The sequence below is a fragment of the Rhinoderma darwinii genome, chromosome 3 (assembly GCF_050947455.1).
Source record: "Rhinoderma darwinii isolate aRhiDar2 chromosome 3, aRhiDar2.hap1, whole genome shotgun sequence".
NCBI lineage: Eukaryota > Metazoa > Chordata > Amphibia > Anura > Rhinodermatidae > Rhinoderma > Rhinoderma darwinii.
In genome coordinates, this window is record NC_134689.1 from 413088965 (window position 1) to 413112843 (window position 23879).

Here is a 23879-nt window from a genome sequence, read left to right on the forward strand (position 1 = left end):
GTATATATAAATAAATGCTCATAACTTTGCAAATAAACGTTTTTTAAAAAAAAAACAACAAATCACACTGTAGTTATCAGCATCATAGCGCCTATTAGGCTAGTTAGGAAATTGGGAATTGATAAACTGGTGACAGAGTCCATTTAAGGGACTATATACAGGAGTATGTGACAGAAAATAGTATTATAATTGACAGCAAGCAGAGATTTACTAAGGACAGAAGTTGTCCAACCAACCTGATTTGTTTTTATCAAGAGGAAAATAAAAGTCTGGACAAATGGGATGCTGTAGTTATAGTGATTTATACTCTAAATATTGCTCGCTTTTCAGAGTTGTAAGCCAGGGGCACAGCTGGAACCACTATTATTAATGTAATTAATCAGTGATAAAGAGGATGGAATTAAAATAACTCTTTCTATAGGTGACAAACTTTAATATGTTTCTGGAAGTTCTCTTCTTAAAATAGAACGTTGTGAACAGGACTTGAACCTGTGCAGGGAGACCCCATTGGATTTCAAATCCAACGCCTTAACCACTCGGCCATCACAACTTATGTACCCTGACTGTTAAGACTTCTGGCAACTACACCTAAGGGGCTAGCCTAAAATATGAGATCAGTCTTTTGCTCTGAACTCAGCATCTGATGCTGTCCTATCAGCATGAAGTTGCTTCACACACATTGTGAAACTCAAGCTACAGGGAAGGAGGATCAATTCAAACAGCCATATCTCGGGCTGTGGGCCACCTAAAAAAGCAGATTTGGTGGCATTTGAAAGACTGGATTCTACTCTTTCATATGACACCAAAATCACAGTTCTAGCTGTGACAGAACCGAAGATATCACCTGTTGAAAACACAGTCGGGAATGGACGCAGTGTACTATATGATCACACTGTGTTGCTGGACAGGGAAGGGGGAGAAGTTGTATGCTGATTGGACAGCGTCATACAGAAAACATTAGCTGCCCAGAGTAAAAAGGAGTCATCTCCTATTTGGCTATTAGAGCTACATTAGTATATATAAATAAATGCTCATAACTTTGCAAATAAACGTTTTTTAAAAAAAAACAACAAATCACACTGTAGTTATCAGCATCATAGCGCCTATTAGGCTAGTTAGGAAATTGGGAATTGATAAACTGGTGACAGAGTCCATTTAAGGGACTATATACAGGAGTATGTGACAGAAAATAGTATTATAATTGACAGCAAGCAGAGATTTACTAAGGACAGAAGTTGTCCAACCAACCTGATTTGTTTTTATCAAGAGGAAAATAAAAGTCTGGACAAATGGGATGCTGTAGTTATAGTGATTTATACTCTAAATATTGCTCGCTTTTCAGAGTTGTAAGCCAGGGGCACAGCTGGAACCACTATTATTAATGTAATTAATCAGTGATAAAGAGGATGGAATTAAAATAACTCTTTCTATAGGTGACAAACTTTAATATGTTTCTGGAAGTTCTCTTCTTAAAATAGAACGTTGTGAACAGGACTTGAATCTGTGCAGGGGGACCCCATTGGATTTCAAATCCAACGCCTTAACCACTCGGCCATCACAACTTATGTACCCTGACTGTTAAGACTTCTGGCAACTACACCTAAGGGGCTAGCCAAAAATATGAGATCAGTCTTTTGCTCTGAACTGAGCTGTGTGGTAGGACACCGTGAGAAGAAAAGTGCTTTGGTGCTGTGGCTTAGTTGGTTAAAGCGCCTGTCTAGTAAACAGGAGATCCTGAGTTCAAATCTCAGCAGTGCCTTGCTATTTGTTGCTTTAGTTTATTCACTTGTTTATTATTTAAGCTTACATAACTAAAGTATATGATGAATCAAATTCTTTATAGGCAATTAAAAATCTATCGGGTTTTTCATTGGTGACAGAGACCCCATGAATGTCATTGAGTTTTCTATAAGTAGTAAGTTCAATACAAAGTAATTATAGACCAGTAAGCTTAACATCCATTGTGGGAAAAACTTTTGAAGAGCTCTTAAAGGGACTCTGTTACCAGTTTATCAGGTCCCTAACTCCTAACTAGTCTAATTGGTGCTTTGCTGCTGATAACTACAGGGTGATTTGTAGTAAAAAAAATGTTTATTATTTGCAAAATTATGAGCATTTTCTAAATATGTAATTTAGCCTTTATTAGACATCTGGGAGGTAACAGCAGCAATTCTTCTGAGGTGGAGCTGACTCTCAGCATCTGATGCTGTCCTATCAGCATGAAGTTGCTTCACACACATTGTGAAACTCAAGCTACAGGGAAGGAGGATCAATTCAAACAGCCATATCTCGGGCTGTGGGCCACCTAAAAAAGCAGATTTGGTGGCATTTGAAAGACTGGATTCTACTCTTTCATATGACACCAAAATCACAGTTCTAGCTGTGACAGAACCGAAGATATCACCTGTTGAAAACACAGTCGGGAATGGACGCAGTGTACTATATGATCACACTGTGTTGCTGGACAGGGAAGGGGGAGAAGTTGTATGCTGATTGGACAGCGTCATACAGAAAACATTAGCTGCCCAGAGTAAAAAGGAGTCATCTCCTATTTGGCTATTAGAGCTACATTAGTATATATAAATAAATGCTCATAACTTTGCAAATAAACGTTTTTTAAAAAAAAACAACAAATCACACTGTAGTTATCAGCATCATAGCGCCTATTAGGCTAGTTAGGAAATTGGGAATTGATAAACTGGTGACAGAGTCCATTTAAGGGACTATATACAGGAGTATGTGACAGAAAATAGTATTATAATTGACAGCAAGCAGAGATTTACTAAGGACAGAAGTTGTCCAACCAACCTGATTTGTTTTTATCAAGAGGAAAATAAAAGTCTGGACAAATGGGATGCTGTAGTTATAGTGATTTATACTCTAAATATTGCTCGCTTTTCAGAGTTGTAAGCCAGGGGCACAGCTGGAACCACTATTATTAATGTAATTAATCAGTGATAAAGAGGATGGAATTAAAATAACTCTTTCTATAGGTGACAAACTTTAATATGTTTCTGGAAGTTCTCTTCTTAAAATAGAACGTTGTGAACAGGACTTGAACCTGTGCAGGGAGACCCCATTGGATTTCAAATCCAACGCCTTAACCACTCGGCCATCACAACTTATGTACCCTGACTGTTAAGACTTCTGGCAACTACACCTAAGGGGCTAGCCTAAAATATGAGATCAGTCTTTTGCTCTGAACTCAGCATCTGATGCTGTCCTATCAGCATGAAGTTGCTTCACACACATTGTGAAACTCAAGCTACAGGGAAGGAGGATCAATTCAAACAGCCATATCTCGGGCTGTGGGCCACCTAAAAAAGCAGATTTGGTGGCATTTGAAAGACTGGATTCTACTCTTTCATATGACACCAAAATCACAGTTCTAGCTGTGACAGAACCGAAGATATCACCTGTTGAAAACACAGTCGGGAATGGACGCAGTGTACTATATGATCACACTGTGTTGCTGGACAGGGAAGGGGGAGAAGTTGTATGCTGATTGGACAGCGTCATACAGAAAACATTAGCTGCCCAGAGTAAAAAGGAGTCATCTCCTATTTGGCTATTAGAGCTACATTAGTATATATAAATAAATGCTCATAACTTTGCAAATAAACGTTTTTTAAAAAAAAACAACAAATCACACTGTAGTTATCAGCATCATAGCGCCTATTAGGCTAGTTAGGAAATTGGGAATTGATAAACTGGTGACAGAGTCCATTTAAGGGACTATATACAGGAGTATGTGACAGAAAATAGTATTATAATTGACAGCAAGCAGAGATTTACTAAGGACAGAAGTTGTCCAACCAACCTGATTTGTTTTTATCAAGAGGAAAATAAAAGTCTGGACAAATGGGATGCTGTAGTTATAGTGATTTATACTCTAAATATTGCTCGCTTTTCAGAGTTGTAAGCCAGGGGCACAGCTGGAACCACTATTATTAATGTAATTAATCAGTGATAAAGAGGATGGAATTAAAATAACTCTTTCTATAGGTGACAAACTTTAATATGTTTCTGGAAGTTCTCTTCTTAAAATAGAACGTTGTGAACAGGACTTGAATCTGTGCAGGGGGACCCCATTGGATTTCAAATCCAACGCCTTAACCACTCGGCCATCACAACTTATGTACCCTGACTGTTAAGACTTCTGGCAACTACACCTAAGGGGCTAGCCAAAAATATGAGATCAGTCTTTTGCTCTGAACTGAGCTGTGTGGTAGGACACCGTGAGAAGAAAAGTGCTTTGGTGCTGTGGCTTAGTTGGTTAAAGCGCCTGTCTAGTAAACAGGAGATCCTGAGTTCAAATCTCAGCAGTGCCTTGCTATTTGTTGCTTTAGTTTATTCACTTGTTTATTATTTAAGCTTACATAACTAAAGTATATGATGAATCAAATTCTTTATAGGCAATTAAAAATCTATCGGGTTTTTCATTGGTGACAGAGACCCCATGAATGTCATTGAGTTTTCTATAAGTAGTAAGTTCAATACAAAGTAATTATAGACCAGTAAGCTTAACATCCATTGTGGGAAAAACTTTTGAAGAGCTCTTAAAGGGACTCTGTTACCAGTTTATCAGGTCCCTAACTCCTAACTAGTCTAATTGGTGCTTTGCTGCTGATAACTACAGGGTGATTTGTAGTAAAAAAAATGTTTATTATTTGCAAAATTATGAGCATTTTCTAAATATGTAATTTAGCCTTTATTAGACATCTGGGAGGTAACAGCAGCAATTCTTCTGAGGTGGAGCTGACTCTCAGCATCTGATGCTGTCCTATCAGCATGAAGTTGCTTCACACACATTGTGAAACTCAAGCTACAGGGAAGGAGGATCAATTCAAACAGCCATATCTCGGGCTGTGGGCCACCTAAAAAAGCAGATTTGGTGGCATTTGAAAGACTGGATTCTACTCTTTCATATGACACCAAAATCACAGTTCTAGCTGTGACAGAACCGAAGATATCACCTGTTGAAAACACAGTCGGGAATGGACGCAGTGTACTATATGATCACACTGTGTTGCTGGACAGGGAAGGGGGAGAAGTTGTATGCTGATTGGACAGCGTCATACAGAAAACATTAGCTGCCCAGAGTAAAAAGGAGTCATCTCCTATTTGGCTATTAGAGCTACATTAGTATATATAAATAAATGCTCATAACTTTGCAAATAAACGTTTTTTAAAAAAAAACAACAAATCACACTGTAGTTATCAGCATCATAGCGCCTATTAGGCTAGTTAGGAAATTGGGAATTGATAAACTGGTGACAGAGTCCATTTAAGGGACTATATACAGGAGTATGTGACAGAAAATAGTATTATAATTGACAGCAAGCAGAGATTTACTAAGGACAGAAGTTGTCCAACCAACCTGATTTGTTTTTATCAAGAGGAAAATAAAAGTCTGGACAAATGGGATGCTGTAGTTATAGTGATTTATACTCTAAATATTGCTCGCTTTTCAGAGTTGTAAGCCAGGGGCACAGCTGGAACCACTATTATTAATGTAATTAATCAGTGATAAAGAGGATGGAATTAAAATAACTCTTTCTATAGGTGACAAACTTTAATATGTTTCTGGAAGTTCTCTTCTTAAAATAGAACGTTGTGAACAGGACTTGAACCTGTGCAGGGAGACCCCATTGGATTTCAAATCCAACGCCTTAACCACTCGGCCATCACAACTTATGTACCCTGACTGTTAAGACTTCTGGCAACTACACCTAAGGGGCTAGCCTAAAATATGAGATCAGTCTTTTGCTCTGAACTCAGCATCTGATGCTGTCCTATCAGCATGAAGTTGCTTCACACACATTGTGAAACTCAAGCTACAGGGAAGGAGGATCAATTCAAACAGCCATATCTCGGGCTGTGGGCCACCTAAAAAAGCAGATTTGGTGGCATTTGAAAGACTGGATTCTACTCTTTCATATGACACCAAAATCACAGTTCTAGCTGTGACAGAACCGAAGATATCACCTGTTGAAAACACAGTCGGGAATGGACGCAGTGTACTATATGATCACACTGTGTTGCTGGACAGGGAAGGGGGAGAAGTTGTATGCTGATTGGACAGCGTCATACAGAAAACATTAGCTGCCCAGAGTAAAAAGGAGTCATCTCCTATTTGGCTATTAGAGCTACATTAGTATATATAAATAAATGCTCATAACTTTGCAAATAAACGTTTTTTTAAAAAAAACAACAAATCACACTGTAGTTATCAGCATCATAGCGCCTATTAGGCTAGTTAGGAAATTGGGAATTGATAAACTGGTGACAGAGTCCATTTAAGGGACTATATACAGGAGTATGTGACAGAAAATAGTATTATAATTGACAGCAAGCAGAGATTTACTAAGGACAGAAGTTGTCCAACCAACCTGATTTGTTTTTATCAAGAGGAAAATAAAAGTCTGGACAAATGGGATGCTGTAGTTATAGTGATTTATACTCTAAATATTGCTCGCTTTTCAGAGTTGTAAGCCAGGGGCACAGCTGGAACCACTATTATTAATGTAATTAATCAGTGATAAAGAGGATGGAATTAAAATAACTCTTTCTATAGGTGACAAACTTTAATATGTTTCTGGAAGTTCTCTTCTTAAAATAGAACGTTGTGAACAGGACTTGAATCTGTGCAGGGGGACCCCATTGGATTTCAAATCCAACGCCTTAACCACTCGGCCATCACAACTTATGTACCCTGACTGTTAAGACTTCTGGCAACTACACCTAAGGGGCTAGCCAAAAATATGAGATCAGTCTTTTGCTCTGAACTGAGCTATGTGGTAGGACACCGTGAGAAGAAAAGTGCTTTGGTGCTGTGGCTTAGTTGGTTAAAGCGCCTGTCTAGTAAACAGGAGATCCTGAGTTCAAATCTCAGCAGTGCCTTGCTATTTGTTGCTTTAGTTTATTCACTTGTTTATTATTTAAGCTTACATAACTAAAGTATATGATGAATCAAATTCTTTATAGGCAATTAAAAATCTATCGGGTTTTTCATTGGTGACAGAGACCCCATGAATGTCATTGAGTTTTCTATAAGTAGTAAGTTCAATACAAAGTAATTATAGACCAGTAAGCTTAACATCCATTGTGGGAAAAACTTTTGAAGAGCTCTTAAAGGGACTCTGTTACCAGTTTATCAGGTCCCTAACTCCTAACTAGTCTAATTGGTGCTTTGCTGCTGATAACTACAGGGTGATTTGTAGTAAAAAAAATGTTTATTATTTGCAAAATTATGAGCATTTTCTAAATATGTAATTTAGCCTTTATTAGACATCTGGGAGGTAACAGCAGCAATTCTTCTGAGGTGGAGCTGACTCTCAGCATCTGATGCTGTCCTATCAGCATGAAGTTGCTTCACACACATTGTGAAACTCAAGCTACAGGGAAGGAGGATCAATTCAAACAGCCATATCTAGGGCTGTGGGCCACCTAAAAAAGCAGATTTGGTGGCATTTGAAAGACTGGATTCTACTCTTTCATATGACACCAAAATCACAGTTCTAGCTGTGACAGAACCGAAGATATCACCTGTTGAAAACACAGTCGGGAATGGACGCAGTGTACTATATGATCACACTGTGTTGCTGGACAGGGAAGGGGGAGAAGTTGTATGCTGACTGGACAGCTTCATACAGAAAACATTAGCTGCCCAGAGTAAAAAGGAGTCATCTCCTATTTGGCTATTAGAGCTACATTAGTATATATAAATAAATGCTCATAACTTTGCAAATAAACGTTTTTTTAAAAAAAACAACAAATCACACTGTAGTTATCAGCATCATAGCGCCTATTAGGCTAGTTAGGAAATTGGGAATTGATAAACTGGTGACAGAGTCCATTTAAGGGACTATATACAGGAGTATGTGACAGAAAATAGTATTATAATTGACAGCAAGCAGAGATTTACTAAGGACAGAAGTTGTCCAACCAACCTGATTTGTTTTTATCAAGAGGAAAATAAAAGTCTGGACAAATGGGATGCTGTAGTTATAGTGATTTATACTCTAAATATTGCTCGCTTTTCAGAGTTGTAAGCCAGGGGCACAGCTGGAACCACTATTATTAATGTAATTAATCAGTGATAAAGAGGATGGAATTAAAATAACTCTTTCTATAGGTGACAAACTTTAATATGTTTCTGGAAGTTCTCTTCTTAAAATAGAACGTTGTGAACAGGACTTGAATCTGTGCAGGGGGACCCCATTGGATTTCAAATCCAACGCCTTAACCACTCGGCCATCACAACTTATGTACCCTGACTGTTAAGACTTCTGGCAACTACACCTAAGGGGCTAGCCAAAAATATGAGATCAGTCTTTTGCTCTGAACTGAGCTGTGTGGTAGGACACCGTGAGAAGAAAAGTGCTTTGGTGCTGTGGCTTAGTTGGTTAAAGCGCCTGTCTAGTAAACAGGAGATCCTGAGTTCAAATCTCAGCAGTGCCTTGCTATTTGTTGCTTTAGTTTATTCACTTGTTTATTATTTAAGCTTACATAACTAAAGTATATGATGAATCAAATTCTTTATAGGCAATTAAAAATCTATCGGGTTTTTCATTGGTGACAGAGACCCCATGAATGTCATTGAGTTTTCTATAAGTAGTAAGTTCAATACAAAGTAATTATAGACCAGTAAGCTTAACATCCATTGTGGGAAAAACTTTTGAAGAGCTCTTAAAGGGACTCTGTTACCAGTTTATCAGGTCCCTAACTCCTAACTAGTCTAATTGGTGCTTTGCTGCTGATAACTACAGGGTGATTTGTAGTAAAAAAAATGTTTATTATTTGCAAAATTATGAGCATTTTCTAAATATGTAATTTAGCCTTTATTAGACATCTGGGAGGTAACAGCAGCAATTCTTCTGAGGTGGAGCTGACTCTCAGCATCTGATGCTGTCCTATCAGCATGAAGTTGCTTCACACACATTGTGAAACTCAAGCTACAGGGAAGGAGGATCAATTCAAACAGCCATATCTCGGGCTGTGGGCCACCTAAAAAAGCAGATTTGGTGGCATTTGAAAGACTGGATTCTACTCTTTCATATGACACCAAAATCACAGTTCTAGCTGTGACAGAACCGAAGATATCACCTGTTGAAAACACAGTCGGGAATGGACGCAGTGTACTATATGATCACACTGTGTTGCTGGACAGGGAAGGGGGAGAAGTTGTATGCTGATTGGACAGCGTCATACAGAAAACATTAGCTGCCCAGAGTAAAAAGGAGTCATCTCCTATTTGGCTATTAGAGCTACATTAGTATATATAAATAAATGCTCATAACTTTGCAAATAAACGTTTTTTTAAAAAAAACAACAAATCACACTGTAGTTATCAGCATCATAGCGCCTATTAGGCTAGTTAGGAAATTGGGAATTGATAAACTGGTGACAGAGTCCATTTAAGGGACTATATACAGGAGTATGTGACAGAAAATAGTATTATAATTGACAGCAAGCAGAGATTTACTAAGGACAGAAGTTGTCCAACCAACCTGATTTGTTTTTATCAAGAGGAAAATAAAAGTCTGGACAAATGGGATGCTGTAGTTATAGTGATTTATACTCTAAATATTGCTCGCTTTTCAGAGTTGTAAGCCAGGGGCACAGCTGGAACCACTATTATTAATGTAATTAATCAGTGATAAAGAGGATGGAATTAAAATAACTCTTTCTATAGGTGACAAACTTTAATATGTTTCTGGAAGTTCTCTTCTTAAAATAGAACGTTGTGAACAGGACTTGAATCTGTGCAGGGGGACCCCATTGGATTTCAAATCCAACGCCTTAACCACTCGGCCATCACAACTTATGTACCCTGACTGTTAAGACTTCTGGCAACTACACCTAAGGGGCTAGCCAAAAATATGAGATCAGTCTTTTGCTCTGAACTGAGCTGTGTGGTAGGACACCGTGAGAAGAAAAGTGCTTTGGTGCTGTGGCTTAGTTGGTTAAAGCGCCTGTCTAGTAAACAGGAGATCCTGAGTTCAAATCTCAGCAGTGCCTTGCTATTTGTTGCTTTAGTTTATTCACTTGTTTATTATTTAAGCTTACATAACTAAAGTATATGATGAATCAAATTCTTTATAGGCAATTAAAAATCTATCGGGTTTTTCATTGGTGACAGAGACCCCATGAATGTCATTGAGTTTTCTATAAGTAGTAAGTTCAATACAAAGTAATTATAGACCAGTAAGCTTAACATCCATTGTGGGAAAAACTTTTGAAGAGCTCTTAAAGGGACTCTGTTACCAGTTTATCAGGTCCCTAACTCCTAACTAGTCTAATTGGTGCTTTGCTGCTGATAACTACAGGGTGATTTGTAGTAAAAAAAATGTTTATTATTTGCAAAATTATGAGCATTTTCTAAATATGTAATTTAGCCTTTATTAGACATCTGGGAGGTAACAGCAGCAATTCTTCTGAGGTGGAGCTGACTCTCAGCATCTGATGCTGTCCTATCAGCATGAAGTTGCTTCACACACATTGTGAAACTCAAGCTACAGGGAAGGAGGATCAATTCAAACAGCCATATCTCGGGCTGTGGGCCACCTAAAAAAGCAGATTTGGTGGCATTTGAAAGACTGGATTCTACTCTTTCATATGACACCAAAATCACAGTTCTAGCTGTGACAGAACCGAAGATATCACCTGTTGAAAACACAGTCGGGAATGGACGCAGTGTACTATATGATCACACTGTGTTGCTGGACAGGGAAGGGGGAGAAGTTGTATGCTGATTGGACAGCGTCATACAGAAAACATTAGCTGCCCAGAGTAAAAAGGAGTCATCTCCTATTTGGCTATTAGAGCTACATTAGTATATATAAATAAATGCTCATAACTTTGCAAATAAACGTTTTTTTAAAAAAAACAACAAATCACACTGTAGTTATCAGCATCATAGCGCCTATTAGGCTAGTTAGGAAATTGGGAATTGATAAACTGGTGACAGAGTCCATTTAAGGGACTATATACAGGAGTATGTGACAGAAAATAGTATTATAATTGACAGCAAGCAGAGATTTACTAAGGACAGAAGTTGTCCAACCAACCTGATTTGTTTTTATCAAGAGGAAAATAAAAGTCTGGACAAATGGGATGCTGTAGTTATAGTGATTTATACTCTAAATATTGCTCGCTTTTCAGAGTTGTAAGCCAGGGGCACAGCTGGAACCACTATTATTAATGTAATTAATCAGTGATAAAGAGGATGGAATTAAAATAACTCTTTCTATAGGTGACAAACTTTAATATGTTTCTGGAAGTTCTCTTCTTAAAATAGAACGTTGTGAACAGGACTTGAATCTGTGCAGGGGGACCCCATTGGATTTCAAATCCAACGCCTTAACCACTCGGCCATCACAACTTATGTACCCTGACTGTTAAGACTTCTGGCAACTACACCTAAGGGGCTAGCCAAAAATATGAGATCAGTCTTTTGCTCTGAACTGAGCTGTGTGGTAGGACACCGTGAGAAGAAAAGTGCTTTGGTGCTGTGGCTTAGTTGGTTAAAGCGCCTGTCTAGTAAACAGGAGATCCTGAGTTCAAATCTCAGCAGTGCCTTGCTATTTGTTGCTTTAGTTTATTCACTTGTTTATTATTTAAGCTTACATAACTAAAGTATATGATGAATCAAATTCTTTATAGGCAATTAAAAATCTATCGGGTTTTTCATTGGTGACAGAGACCCCATGAATGTCATTGAGTTTTCTATAAGTAGTAAGTTCAATACAAAGTAATTATAGACCAGTAAGCTTAACATCCATTGTGGGAAAAACTTTTGAAGAGCTCTTAAAGGGACTCTGTTACCAGTTTATCAGGTCCCTAACTCCTAACTAGTCTAATTGGTGCTTTGCTGCTGATAACTACAGGGTGATTTGTAGTAAAAAAAATGTTTATTATTTGCAAAATTATGAGCATTTTCTAAATATGTAATTTAGCCTTTATTAGACATCTGGGAGGTAACAGCAGCAATTCTTCTGAGGTGGAGCTGACTCTCAGCATCTGATGCTGTCCTATCAGCATGAAGTTGCTTCACACACATTGTGAAACTCAAGCTACAGGGAAGGAGGATCAATTCAAACAGCCATATCTCGGGCTGTGGGCCACCTAAAAAAGCAGATTTGGTGGCATTTGAAAGACTGGATTCTACTCTTTCATATGACACCAAAATCACAGTTCTAGCTGTGACAGAACCGAAGATATCACCTGTTGAAAACACAGTCGGGAATGGACGCAGTGTACTATATGATCACACTGTGTTGCTGGACAGGGAAGGGGGAGAAGTTGTATGCTGATTGGACAGCGTCATACAGAAAACATTAGCTGCCCAGAGTAAAAAGGAGTCATCTCCTATTTGGCTATTAGAGCTACATTAGTATATATAAATAAATGCTCATAACTTTGCAAATAAACGTTTTTTTAAAAAAAACAACAAATCACACTGTAGTTATCAGCATCATAGCGCCTATTAGGCTAGTTAGGAAATTGGGAATTGATAAACTGGTGACAGAGTCCATTTAAGGGACTATATACAGGAGTATGTGACAGAAAATAGTATTATAATTGACAGCAAGCAGAGATTTACTAAGGACAGAAGTTGTCCAACCAACCTGATTTGTTTTTATCAAGAGGAAAATAAAAGTCTGGACAAATGGGATGCTGTAGTTATAGTGATTTATACTCTAAATATTGCTCGCTTTTCAGAGTTGTAAGCCAGGGGCACAGCTGGAACCACTATTATTAATGTAATTAATCAGTGATAAAGAGGATGGAATTAAAATAACTCTTTCTATAGGTGACAAACTTTAATATGTTTCTGGAAGTTCTCTTCTTAAAATAGAACGTTGTGAACAGGACTTGAATCTGTGCAGGGGGACCCCATTGGATTTCAAATCCAACGCCTTAACCACTCGGCCATCACAACTTATGTACCCTGACTGTTAAGACTTCTGGCAACTACACCTAAGGGGCTAGCCAAAAATATGAGATCAGTCTTTTGCTCTGAACTGAGCTGTGTGGTAGGACACCGTGAGAAGAAAAGTGCTTTGGTGCTGTGGCTTAGTTGGTTAAAGCGCCTGTCTAGTAAACAGGAGATCCTGAGTTCAAATCTCAGCAGTGCCTTGCTATTTGTTGCTTTAGTTTATTCACTTGTTTATTATTTAAGCTTACATAACTAAAGTATATGATGAATCAAATTCTTTATAGGCAATTAAAAATCTATCGGGTTTTTCATTGGTGACAGAGACCCCATGAATGTCATTGAGTTTTCTATAAGTAGTAAGTTCAATACAAAGTAATTATAGACCAGTAAGCTTAACATCCATTGTGGGAAAAACTTTTGAAGAGCTCTTAAAGGGACTCTGTTACCAGTTTATCAGGTCCCTAACTCCTAACTAGTCTAATTGGTGCTTTGCTGCTGATAACTACAGGGTGATTTGTAGTAAAAAAAATGTTTATTATTTGCAAAATTATGAGCATTTTCTAAATATGTAATTTAGCCTTTATTAGACATCTGGGAGGTAACAGCAGCAATTCTTCTGAGGTGGAGCTGACTCTCAGCATCTGATGCTGTCCTATCAGCATGAAGTTGCTTCACACACATTGTGAAACTCAAGCTACAGGGAAGGAGGATCAATTCAAACAGCCATATCTCGGGCTGTGGGCCACCTAAAAAAGCAGATTTGGTGGCATTTGAAAGACTGGATTCTACTCTTTCATATGACACCAAAATCACAGTTCTAGCTGTGACAGAACCGAAGATATCACCTGTTGAAAACACAGTCGGGAATGGACGCAGTGTACTATATGATCACACTGTGTTGCTGGACAGGGAAGGGGGAGAAGTTGTATGCTGATTGGACAGCGTCATACAGAAAACATTAGCTGCCCAGAGTAAAAAGGAGTCATCTCCTATTTGGCTATTAGAGCTACATTAGTATATATAAATAAATGCTCATAACTTTGCAAATAAACGTTTTTTTAAAAAAAACAACAAATCACACTGTAGTTATCAGCATCATAGCGCCTATTAGGCTAGTTAGGAAATTGGGAATTGATAAACTGGTGACAGAGTCCATTTAAGGGACTATATACAGGAGTATGTGACAGAAAATAGTATTATAATTGACAGCAAGCAGAGATTTACTAAGGACAGAAGTTGTCCAACCAACCTGATTTGTTTTTATCAAGAGGAAAATAAAAGTCTGGACAAATGGGATGCTGTAGTTATAGTGATTTATACTCTAAATATTGCACGCTTTTCAGAGTTGTAAGCCAGGGGCACAGCTGGAACCACTATTATTAATGTAATTAATCAGTGATAAAGAGGATGGAATTAAAATAACTCTTTCTATAGGTGACAAACTTTAATATGTTTCTGGAAGTTCTCTTCTTAAAATAGAACGTTGTGAGCAGGACTTGAATCTGTGCAGGGGGACCCCATTGGATTTCAAATCCAACGCCTTAACCACTCGGCCATCACAACTTATGTACCCTGACTGTTAAGACTTCTGGCAACTACACCTAAGGGGCTAGCCAAAAATATGAGATCAGTCTTTTGCTCTGAACTGAGCTGTGTGGTAGGACACCGTGAGAAGAAAAGTGCTTTGGTGCTGTGGCTTAGTTGGTTAAAGCGCCTGTCTAGTAAACAGGAGATCCTGAGTTCAAATCTCAGCAGTGCCTTGCTATTTGTTGCTTTAGTTTATTCACTTGTTTATTATTTAAGCTTACATAACTAAAGTATATGATGAATCAAATTCTTTATAGGCAATTAAAAATCTATCGGGTTTTTCATTGGTGACAGAGACCCCATGAATGTCATTGAGTTTTCTATAAGTAGTAAGTTCAATACAAAGTAATTATAGACCAGTAAGCTTAACATCCATTGTGGGAAAAACTTTTGAAGAGCTCTTAAAGGGACTCTGTTACCAGTTTATCAGGTCCCTAACTCCTAACTAGTCTAATTGGTGCTTTGCTGCTGATAACTACAGGGTGATTTGTAGTAAAAAAAATGTTTATTATTTGCAAAATTATGAGCATTTTCTAAATATGTAATTTAGCCTTTATTAGACATCTGGGAGGTAACAGCAGCAATTCTTCTGAGGTGGAGCTGACTCTCAGCATCTGATGCTGTCCTATCAGCATGAAGTTGCTTCACACACATTGTGAAACTCAAGCTACAGGGAAGGAGGATCAATTCAAACAGCCATATCTCGGGCTGTGGGCCACCTAAAAAAGCAGATTTGGTGGCATTTGAAAGACTGGATTCTACTCTTTCATATGACACCAAAATCACAGTTCTAGCTGTGACAGAACCGAAGATATCACCTGTTGAAAACACAGTCGGGAATGGACGCAGTGTACTATATGATCACACTGTGTTGCTGGACAGGGAAGGGGGAGAAGTTGTATGCTGATTGGACAGCGTCATACAGAAAACATTAGCTGCCCAGAGTAAAAAGGAGTCATCTCCTATTTGGCTATTAGAGCTACATTAGTATATATAAATAAATGCTCATAACTTTGCAAATAAACGTTTTTTTAAAAAAAACAACAAATCACACTGTAGTTATCAGCATCATAGCGCCTATTAGGCTAGTTAGGAAATTGGGAATTGATAAACTGGTGACAGAGTCCATTTAAGGGACTATATACAGGAGTATGTGACAGAAAATAGTATTATAATTGACAGCAAGCAGAGATTTACTAAGGACAGAAGTTGTCCAACCAACCTGATTTGTTTTTATCAAGAGGAAAATAAAAGTCTGGACAAATGGGATGCTGTAGTTATAGTGATTTATACTCTAAATATTGCTCGCTTTTCAGAGTTGTAAGCCAGGGGCACAGCTGGAACCACTATTATTAATGTAATTAATCAGTGATAAAGAGGATGGAATTAAAATAACTCTTTCTATAGGTGACAAACTTTAATATGTTTCTGGAAGTTCTCTTCTTAAAATAGAACGTTGTGAGCAGGACTTGAATCTGTGCAGGGGGACCCCATTGGATTTCAAATCCAACGCCTTAACCACTCGGCTATCACAACTTATGTACCCTGACTGTTAAGACTTCTGGCAACTACACCTAAGGGGCTAGCCAAAAATATGAGATCAGTCTTTTGCTCTGAACTGAGCTGTGTGGTAGGACACCGTGAGAAGAAAAGTGCTTTGGTGCTGTGGCTTAGTTGGTTAAAGCGCCTGTCTAGTAAACAGGAGATCCTGAGTTCAAATCTCAGCAGTGCCTTGCTATTTGTTGCTTTAGTTTATTCACTTGTTTATTATTTAAGCTTACATAACTAAAGTATATGATGAATCAAATTCTTTATAGGCAATTAAAAATCTATCGGGTTTTTCATTGGTGACAGAGACCCCATGAATGTCATTGAGTTTTCTATAAGTAGTAAGTTCAATACAAAGTAATTATAGACCAGTAAGCTTAACATCCATTGTGGGAAAAACTTTTGAAGAGCTCTTAAAGGGACTCTGTTACCAGTTTATCAGGTCCCTAACTCCTAACTAGTCTAATTGGTGCTTTGCTGCTGATAACTACAGGGTGATTTGTAGTAAAAAAAATGTTTATTATTTGCAAAATTATGAGCATTTTCTAAATATGTAATTTAGCCTTTATTAGACATCTGGGAGGTAACAGCAGCAATTCTTCTGAGGTGGAGCTGACTCTCAGCATCTGATGCTGTCCTATCAGCATGAAGCTGCTTCACACACATTGTGAAACTCAAGCTACAGGGAAGGAGGATCAATTCAAACAGCCATATCTCGGGCTGTGGGCCACCTAAAAAAGCAGATTTGGTGGCATTTGAAAGACTGGATTCTACTCTTTCATATGACACCAAAATCACAGTTCTAGCTGTGACAGAACCGAAGATATCACCTGTTGAAAACACAGTCGGGAATGGACGCAGTGTACTATATGATCACACTGTGTTGCTGGACAGGGAAGGGGGAGAAGTTGTATGCTGATTGGACAGCGTCATACAGAAAACATTAGCTGCCCAGAGTAAAAAGGAGTCATCTCCTATTTGGCTATTAGAGCTACATTAGTATATATAAATAAATGCTCATAACTTTGCAAATAAACGTTTTTTTAAAAAAAACAACAAATCACACTGTAGTTATCAGCATCATAGCGCCTATTAGGCTAGTTAGGAAATTGGGAATTGATAAACTGGTGACAGAGTCCATTTAAGGGACTATATACAGGAGTATGTGACAGAAAATAGTATTATAATTGACAGCAAGCAGAGATTTACTAAGGACAGAAGTTGTCCAACCAACCTGATTTGTTTTTATCAAGAGGAAAATAAAAGTCTGGACAAATGGGATGCTGTAGTTATAGTGATTTATACTCTAAATATTGCTCGCTTTTCAGAGTTGTAAGCCAGGGGCACAGCTGGAACCACTATTATTAATGTAATTAATCAGTGATAAAGAGGATGGAATTAAAATAACTCTTTCTATAGGTGACAAACTTTAATATGTTTCTGGAAGTTCTCTTCTTAAAATAGAACGTTGTGAACAGGACTTGAATCTGTGCAGGGGGACCCCATTGGATTTCAAATCCAACGCCTTAACCACTCGGCCATCACAACTTATGTACCCTGACTGTTAAGACTTCTGGCAACTACACCTAAGGGGCTAGCCAAAAATATGAGATCAGTCTTTTGCTCTGAACTGAGCTGTGTGGTAGGACACCGTGAGAAGAAAAGTGCTTTGGTGCTGTGGCTTAGTTGGTTAAAGCGCCTGTCTAGTAAACAGGAGATCCTGAGTTCAAATCTCAGCAGTGCCTTGCTATTTGTTGCTTTAGTTTATTCACTTGTTTATTATTTAAGCTTACATAACTAAAGTATATGATGAATCAAATTCTTTATAGGCAATTAAAAATCTATCGGGTTTTTCATTGGTGACAGAGACCCCATGAATGTCATTGAGTTTTCTATAAGTAGTAAGTTCAATACAAAGTAATTATAGACCAGTAAGCTTAACATCCATTGTGGGAAAAACTTTTGAAGAGCTCTTAAAGGGACTCTGTTACCAGTTTATCAGGTCCCTAACTCCTAACTAGTCTAATTGGTGCTTTGCTGCTGATAACTACAGGGTGATTTGTAGTAAAAAAAATGTTTATTATTTGCAAAATTATGAGCATTTTCTAAATATGTAATTTAGCCTTTATTAGACATCTGGGAGGTAACAGCAGCAATTCTTCTGAGGTGGAGCTGACTCTCAGCATCTGATGCTGTCCTATCAGCATGAAGTTGCTTCACACACATTGTGAAACTCAAGCTACAGGGAAGGAGGATCAATTCAAACAGCCATATCTCGGGCTGTGGGCCACCTAAAAAAGCAGATTTGGTGGCATTTGAAAGACTGGATTCTACTCTTTCATATGACACCAAAATCACAGTTCTAGCTGTGACAGAACCGAAGATATCACCTGTTGAAAACACAGTCGGGAATGGACGCAGTGTACTATATGATCACACTGTGTTGCTGGACAGGGAAGGGGGAGAAGTTGTATGCTGATTGGACAGCGTCATACAGAAAACATTAGCTGCCCAGAGTAAAAAGGAGTCATCTCCTATTTGGCTATTAGAGCTACATTAGTATATATAAATAAATGCTCATAACTTTGCAAATAAACGTTTTTTTAAAAAAAACAACAAATCACACTGTAGTTATCAGCATCATAGCGCCTATTAGGCTAGTTAGGAAATTGGGAATTGATAAACTGGTGACAGAGTCCATTTAAGGGACTATATACAGGAGTATGTGACAGAAAATAGTATTATAATTGACAGCAAGCAGAGATTTACTAAGGACAGAAGTTGTCCAACCAACCTGATTTGTTTTTATCAAGAGGAAAATAAAAGTCTGGACAAATGGGATGCTGTAGTTATAGTGATTTATACTCTAAATATTGCTCGCTTTTCAGAGTTGTAAGCCAGGGGCACAGCTGGAACCACTATTATTAATGTAATTAATCAGTGATAAAGAGGATGGAATTAAAATAACTCTTTCTATAGGTGACAAACTTTAATATGTTTCTGGAAGTTCTCTTCTTAAAATAGAACGTTGTGAGCAGGACTTGAATCTGTGCAGGGGGACCCCATTGGATTTCAAATCCAACGCCTTAACCACTCGGCCATCACAACTTATGTACCCTGACTGTTAAGACTTCTGGCAACTACACCTAAGGGGCTAGCCAAAAATATGAGATCAGTCTTTTGCTCTGAACTGAGCTGTGTGGTAGGACACCGTGAGAAGAAAAGTGCTTTGGTGCTGTGGCTTAGTTGGTTAAAGCGCCTGTCTAGTAAACAGGAGATCCTGAGTTCAAATCTCAGCAGTGCCTTGCTATTTGTTGCTTTAGTTTATTCACTTGTTTATTATTTAAGCTTACATAACTAAAGTATATGATGAATCAAATTCTTTATAGGCAATTAAAAATCTATCGGGTTTTTCATTGGTGACAGAGACCCCATGAATGTCATTGAGTTTTCTATAAGTAGTAAGTTCAATACAAAGTAATTATAGACCAGTAAGCTTAACATCCATTGTGGGAAAAACTTTTGAAGAGCTCTTAAAGGGACTCTGTTACCAGTTTATCAGGTCCCTAACTCCTAACTAGTCTAATTGGTGCTTTGCTGCTGATAACTACAGGGTGATTTGTAGTAAAAAAAATGTTTATTATTTGCAAAATTATGAGCATTTTCTAAATATGTAATTTAGCCTTTATTAGACATCTGGGAGGTAACAGCAGCAATTCTTCTGAGGTGGAGCTGACTCTCAGCATCTGATGCTGTCCTATCAGCATGAAGTTGCTTCACACACATTGTGAAACTCAAGCTACAGGGAAGGAGGATCAATTCAAACAGCCATATCTCGGGCTGTGGGCCACCTAAAAAAGCAGATTTGGTGGCATTTGAAAGACTGGATTCTACTCTTTCATATGACACCAAAATCACAGTTCTAGCTGTGACAGAACCGAAGATATCACCTGTTGAAAACACAGTCGGGAATGGACGCAGTGTACTATATGATCACACTGTGTTGCTGGACAGGGAAGGGGGAGAAGTTGTATGCTGATTGGACAGCGTCATACAGAAAACATTAGCTGCCCAGAGTAAAAAGGAGTCATCTCCTATTTGGCTATTAGAGCTACATTAGTATATATAAATAAATGCTCATAACTTTGCAAATAAACGTTTTTTTAAAAAAAACAACAAATCACACTGTAGTTATCAGCATCATAGCGCCTATTAGGCTAGTTAGGAAATTGGGAATTGATAAACTGGTGACAGAGTCCATTTAAGGGACTATATACAGGAGTATGTGACAGAAAATAGTATTATAATTGACAGCAAGCAGAGATTTACTAAGGACAGAAGTTGTCCAACCAACCTGATTTGTTTTTATCAAGAGGAAAATAAAAGTCTGGACAAATGGGATGCTGTAGTTATAGTGATTTATACTCTAAATATTGCTCGCTTTTCAGAGTTGTAAGCCAGGGGCACAGCTGGAACCACTATTATTAATGTAATTAATCAGTGATAAAGAGGATGGAATTAAAATAACTCTTTCTATAGGTGACAAACTTTAATATGTTTCTGGAAGTTCTCTTCTTAAAATAGAACGTTGTGAACAGGACTTGAATCTGTGCAGGGGGACCCCATTGGATTTCAAATCCAACGCCTTAACCACTCGGCCATCACAACTTATGTACCCTGACTGTTAAGACTTCTGGCAACTACACCTAAGGGGCTAGCCAAAAATATGAGATCAGTCTTTTGCTCTGAACTGAGCTGTGTGGTAGGACACCGTGAGAAGAAAAGTGCTTTGGTGCTGTGGCTTAGTTGGTTAAAGCGCCTGTCTAGTAAACAGGAGATCCTGAGTTCAAATCTCAGCAGTGCCTTGCTATTTGTTGCTTTAGTTTATTCACTTGTTTATTATTTAAGCTTACATAACTAAAGTATATGATGAATCAAATTCTTTATAGGCAATTAAAAATCTATCGGGTTTTTCATTGGTGACAGAGACCCCATGAATGTCATTGAGTTTTCTATAAGTAGTAAGTTCAATACAAAGTAATTATAGACCAGTAAGCTTAACATCCATTGTGGGAAAAACTTTTGAAGAGCTCTTAAAGGGACTCTGTTACCAGTTTATCAGGTCCCTAACTCCTAACTAGTCTAATTGGTGCTTTGCTGCTGATAACTACAGGGTGATTTGTAGTAAAAAAAATGTTTATTATTTGCAAAATTATGAGCATTTTCTAAATATGTAATTTAGCCTTTATTAGACATCTGGGAGGTAACAGCAGCAATTCTTCTGAGGTGGAGCTGACTCTCAGCATCTGATGCTGTCCTATCAGCATGAAGTTGCTTCACACACATTGTGAAACTCAAGCTACAGGGAAGGAGGATCAATTCAAACAGCCATATCTCGGGCTGTGGGCCACCTAAAAAAGCAGATTTGGTGGCATTTGAAAGACTGGATTCTACTCTTTCATATGACACCAAAATCACAGTTCTAGCTGTGACAGAACCGAAGATATCACCTGTTGAAAACACAGTCGGGAATGGACGCAGTGTACTATATGATCACACTGTGTTGCTGGACAGGGAAGGGGGAGAAGTTGTATGCTGATTGGACAGCGTCATACAGAAAACATTAGCTGCCCAGAGTAAAAAGGAGTCATCTCCTATTTGGCTATTAGAGCTACATTAGTATATATAAATAAATGCTCATAACTTTGCAAATAAACGTTTTTTTAAAAAAAACAACAAATCACACTGTAGTTATCAGCATCATAGCGCCTATTAGGCTAGTTAGGAAATTGGGAATTGATAAACTGGTGACAGAGTCCATTTAAGGGACTATATACAGGAGTATGTGACAGAAAATAGTATTATAATTGACAGCAAGCAGAGATTTACTAAGGACAGAAGTTGTCCAACCAACCTGATTTGTTTTTATCAAGAGGAAAATAAAAGTCTGGACAAATGGGATGCTGTAGTTATAGTGATTTATACTCTAAATATTGCTCGCTTTTCAGAGTTGTAAGCCAGGGGCACAGCTGGAACCACTATTATTAATGTAATTAATCAGTGATAAAGAGGATGGAATTAAAATAACTCTTTCTATAGGTGACAAACTTTAATATGTTTCTGGAAGTTCTCTTCTTAAAATAGAACGTTGTGAACAGGACTTGAATCTGTGCAGGGGGACCCCATTGGATTTCAAATCCAACGCCTTAACCACTCGGCCATCACAACTTATGTACCCTGACTGTTAAGACTTCTGGCAACTACACCTAAGGGGCTAGCCAAAAATATGAGATCAGTCTTTTGCTCTGAACTGAGCTGTGTGGTAGGACACCGTGAGAAGAAAAGTGCTTTGGTGCTGTGGCTTAGTTGGTTAAAGCGCCTGTCTAGTAAACAGGAGATCCTGAGTTCAAATCTCAGCAGTGCCTTGCTATTTGTTGCTTTAGTTTATTCACTTGTTTATTATTTAAGCTTACATAACTAAAGTATATGATGAATCAAATTCTTTATAGGCAATTAAAAATCTATCGGGTTTTTCATTGGTGACAGAGACCCCATGAATGTCATTGAGTTTTCTATAAGTAGTAAGTTCAATACAAAGTAATTATAGACCAGTAAGCTTAACATCCATTGTGGGAAAAACTTTTGAAGAGCTCTTAAAGGGACTCTGTTACCAGTTTATCAGGTCCCTAACTCCTAACTAGTCTAATTGGTGCTTTGCTGCTGATAACTACAGGGTGATTTGTAGTAAAAAAAATGTTTATTATTTGCAAAATTATGAGCATTTTCTAAATATGTAATTTAGCCTTTATTAGACATCTGGGAGGTAACAGCAGCAATTCTTCTGAGGTGGAGCTGACTCTCAGCATCTGATGCTGTCCTATCAGCATGAAGTTGCTTCACACACATTGTGAAACTCAAGCTACAGGGAAGGAGGATCAATTCAAACAGCCATATCTCGGGCTGTGGGCCACCTAAAAAAGCAGATTTGGTGGCATTTGAAAGACTGGATTCTACTCTTTCATATGACACCAAAATCACAGTTCTAGCTGTGACAGAACCGAAGATATCACCTGTTGAAAACACAGTCGGGAATGGACGCAGTGTACTATATGATCACACTGTGTTGCTGGACAGGGAAGGGGGAGAAGTTGTATGCTGATTGGACAGCGTCATACAGAAAACATTAGCTGCCCAGAGTAAAAAGGAGTCATCTCCTATTTGGCTATTAGAGCTACATTAGTATATATAAATAAATGCTCATAACTTTGCAAATAAACGTTTTTTTAAAAAAAACAACAAATCACACTGTAGTTATCAGCATCATAGCGCCTATTAGGCTAGTTAGGAAATTGGGAATTGATAAACTGGTGACAGAGTCCATTTAAGGGACTATATACAGGAGTATGTGACAGAAAATAGTATTATAATTGACAGCAAGCAGAGATTTACTAAGGACAGAAGTTGTCCAACCAACCTGATTTGTTTTTATCAAGAGGAAAATAAAAGTCTGGACAAATGGGATGCTGTAGTTATAGTGATTTATACTCTAAATATTGCTCGCTTTTCAGAGTTGTAAGCCAGGGGCACAGCTGGAACCACTATTATTAATGTAATTAATCAGTGATAAAGAGGATGGAATTAAAATAACTCTTTCTATAGGTGACAAACTTTAATATGTTTCTGGAAGTTCTCTTCTTAAAATAGAACGTTGTGAACAGGACTTGAATCTGTGCAGGGGGACCCCATTGGATTTCAAATCCAACGCCTTAACCACTCGGCCATCACAACTTATGTACCCTGA

At 38.0% G+C, this 23879-nt stretch overlaps 16 non-coding genes across 16 annotated transcripts; 13 read left to right on the plus strand and 3 right to left on the minus strand.

Annotated features, from left to right (window-relative positions):
- Positions 1-468: 468 nt before the first annotated feature.
- Positions 469-550, minus strand: TRNAS-UGA (transfer RNA serine (anticodon UGA)). The gene has a single exon. It is a non-coding gene; the product is annotated as a tRNA-Ser (tRNA).
- Positions 551-1685: 1135 nt separating this feature from the next.
- Positions 1686-1759, plus strand: TRNAT-AGU (transfer RNA threonine (anticodon AGU)). Its single transcript has one exon. It is a non-coding gene; the product is annotated as a tRNA-Thr (tRNA).
- A 1281-nt stretch (positions 1760-3040) lies between these two features.
- On the minus strand, positions 3041-3122 carry TRNAS-UGA (transfer RNA serine (anticodon UGA)). Its single transcript has one exon. It is a non-coding gene; the product is annotated as a tRNA-Ser (tRNA).
- Positions 3123-4257: 1135 nt separating this feature from the next.
- Positions 4258-4331, plus strand: TRNAT-AGU (transfer RNA threonine (anticodon AGU)). Its single transcript has one exon. It is a non-coding gene; the product is annotated as a tRNA-Thr (tRNA).
- A 1281-nt stretch (positions 4332-5612) lies between these two features.
- TRNAS-UGA (transfer RNA serine (anticodon UGA)) lies at positions 5613-5694 on the minus strand. Its single transcript has one exon. It is a non-coding gene; the product is annotated as a tRNA-Ser (tRNA).
- A 1135-nt stretch (positions 5695-6829) lies between these two features.
- Positions 6830-6903, plus strand: TRNAT-AGU (transfer RNA threonine (anticodon AGU)). The gene has a single exon. It is a non-coding gene; the product is annotated as a tRNA-Thr (tRNA).
- Positions 6904-8389: 1486 nt separating this feature from the next.
- On the plus strand, positions 8390-8463 carry TRNAT-AGU (transfer RNA threonine (anticodon AGU)). The gene has a single exon. It is a non-coding gene; the product is annotated as a tRNA-Thr (tRNA).
- A 1486-nt stretch (positions 8464-9949) lies between these two features.
- Positions 9950-10023, plus strand: TRNAT-AGU (transfer RNA threonine (anticodon AGU)). The gene has a single exon. It is a non-coding gene; the product is annotated as a tRNA-Thr (tRNA).
- Positions 10024-11509: 1486 nt separating this feature from the next.
- Positions 11510-11583, plus strand: TRNAT-AGU (transfer RNA threonine (anticodon AGU)). Its single transcript has one exon. It is a non-coding gene; the product is annotated as a tRNA-Thr (tRNA).
- A 1486-nt stretch (positions 11584-13069) lies between these two features.
- On the plus strand, positions 13070-13143 carry TRNAT-AGU (transfer RNA threonine (anticodon AGU)). Its single transcript has one exon. It is a non-coding gene; the product is annotated as a tRNA-Thr (tRNA).
- Positions 13144-14629: 1486 nt separating this feature from the next.
- On the plus strand, positions 14630-14703 carry TRNAT-AGU (transfer RNA threonine (anticodon AGU)). The gene has a single exon. It is a non-coding gene; the product is annotated as a tRNA-Thr (tRNA).
- Positions 14704-16189: 1486 nt separating this feature from the next.
- TRNAT-AGU (transfer RNA threonine (anticodon AGU)) lies at positions 16190-16263 on the plus strand. The gene has a single exon. It is a non-coding gene; the product is annotated as a tRNA-Thr (tRNA).
- Positions 16264-17749: 1486 nt separating this feature from the next.
- Positions 17750-17823, plus strand: TRNAT-AGU (transfer RNA threonine (anticodon AGU)). Its single transcript has one exon. It is a non-coding gene; the product is annotated as a tRNA-Thr (tRNA).
- A 1486-nt stretch (positions 17824-19309) lies between these two features.
- On the plus strand, positions 19310-19383 carry TRNAT-AGU (transfer RNA threonine (anticodon AGU)). The gene has a single exon. It is a non-coding gene; the product is annotated as a tRNA-Thr (tRNA).
- Positions 19384-20869: 1486 nt separating this feature from the next.
- TRNAT-AGU (transfer RNA threonine (anticodon AGU)) lies at positions 20870-20943 on the plus strand. The gene has a single exon. It is a non-coding gene; the product is annotated as a tRNA-Thr (tRNA).
- Positions 20944-22429: 1486 nt separating this feature from the next.
- Positions 22430-22503, plus strand: TRNAT-AGU (transfer RNA threonine (anticodon AGU)). The gene has a single exon. It is a non-coding gene; the product is annotated as a tRNA-Thr (tRNA).
- Positions 22504-23879: the final 1376 nt, after the last annotated feature.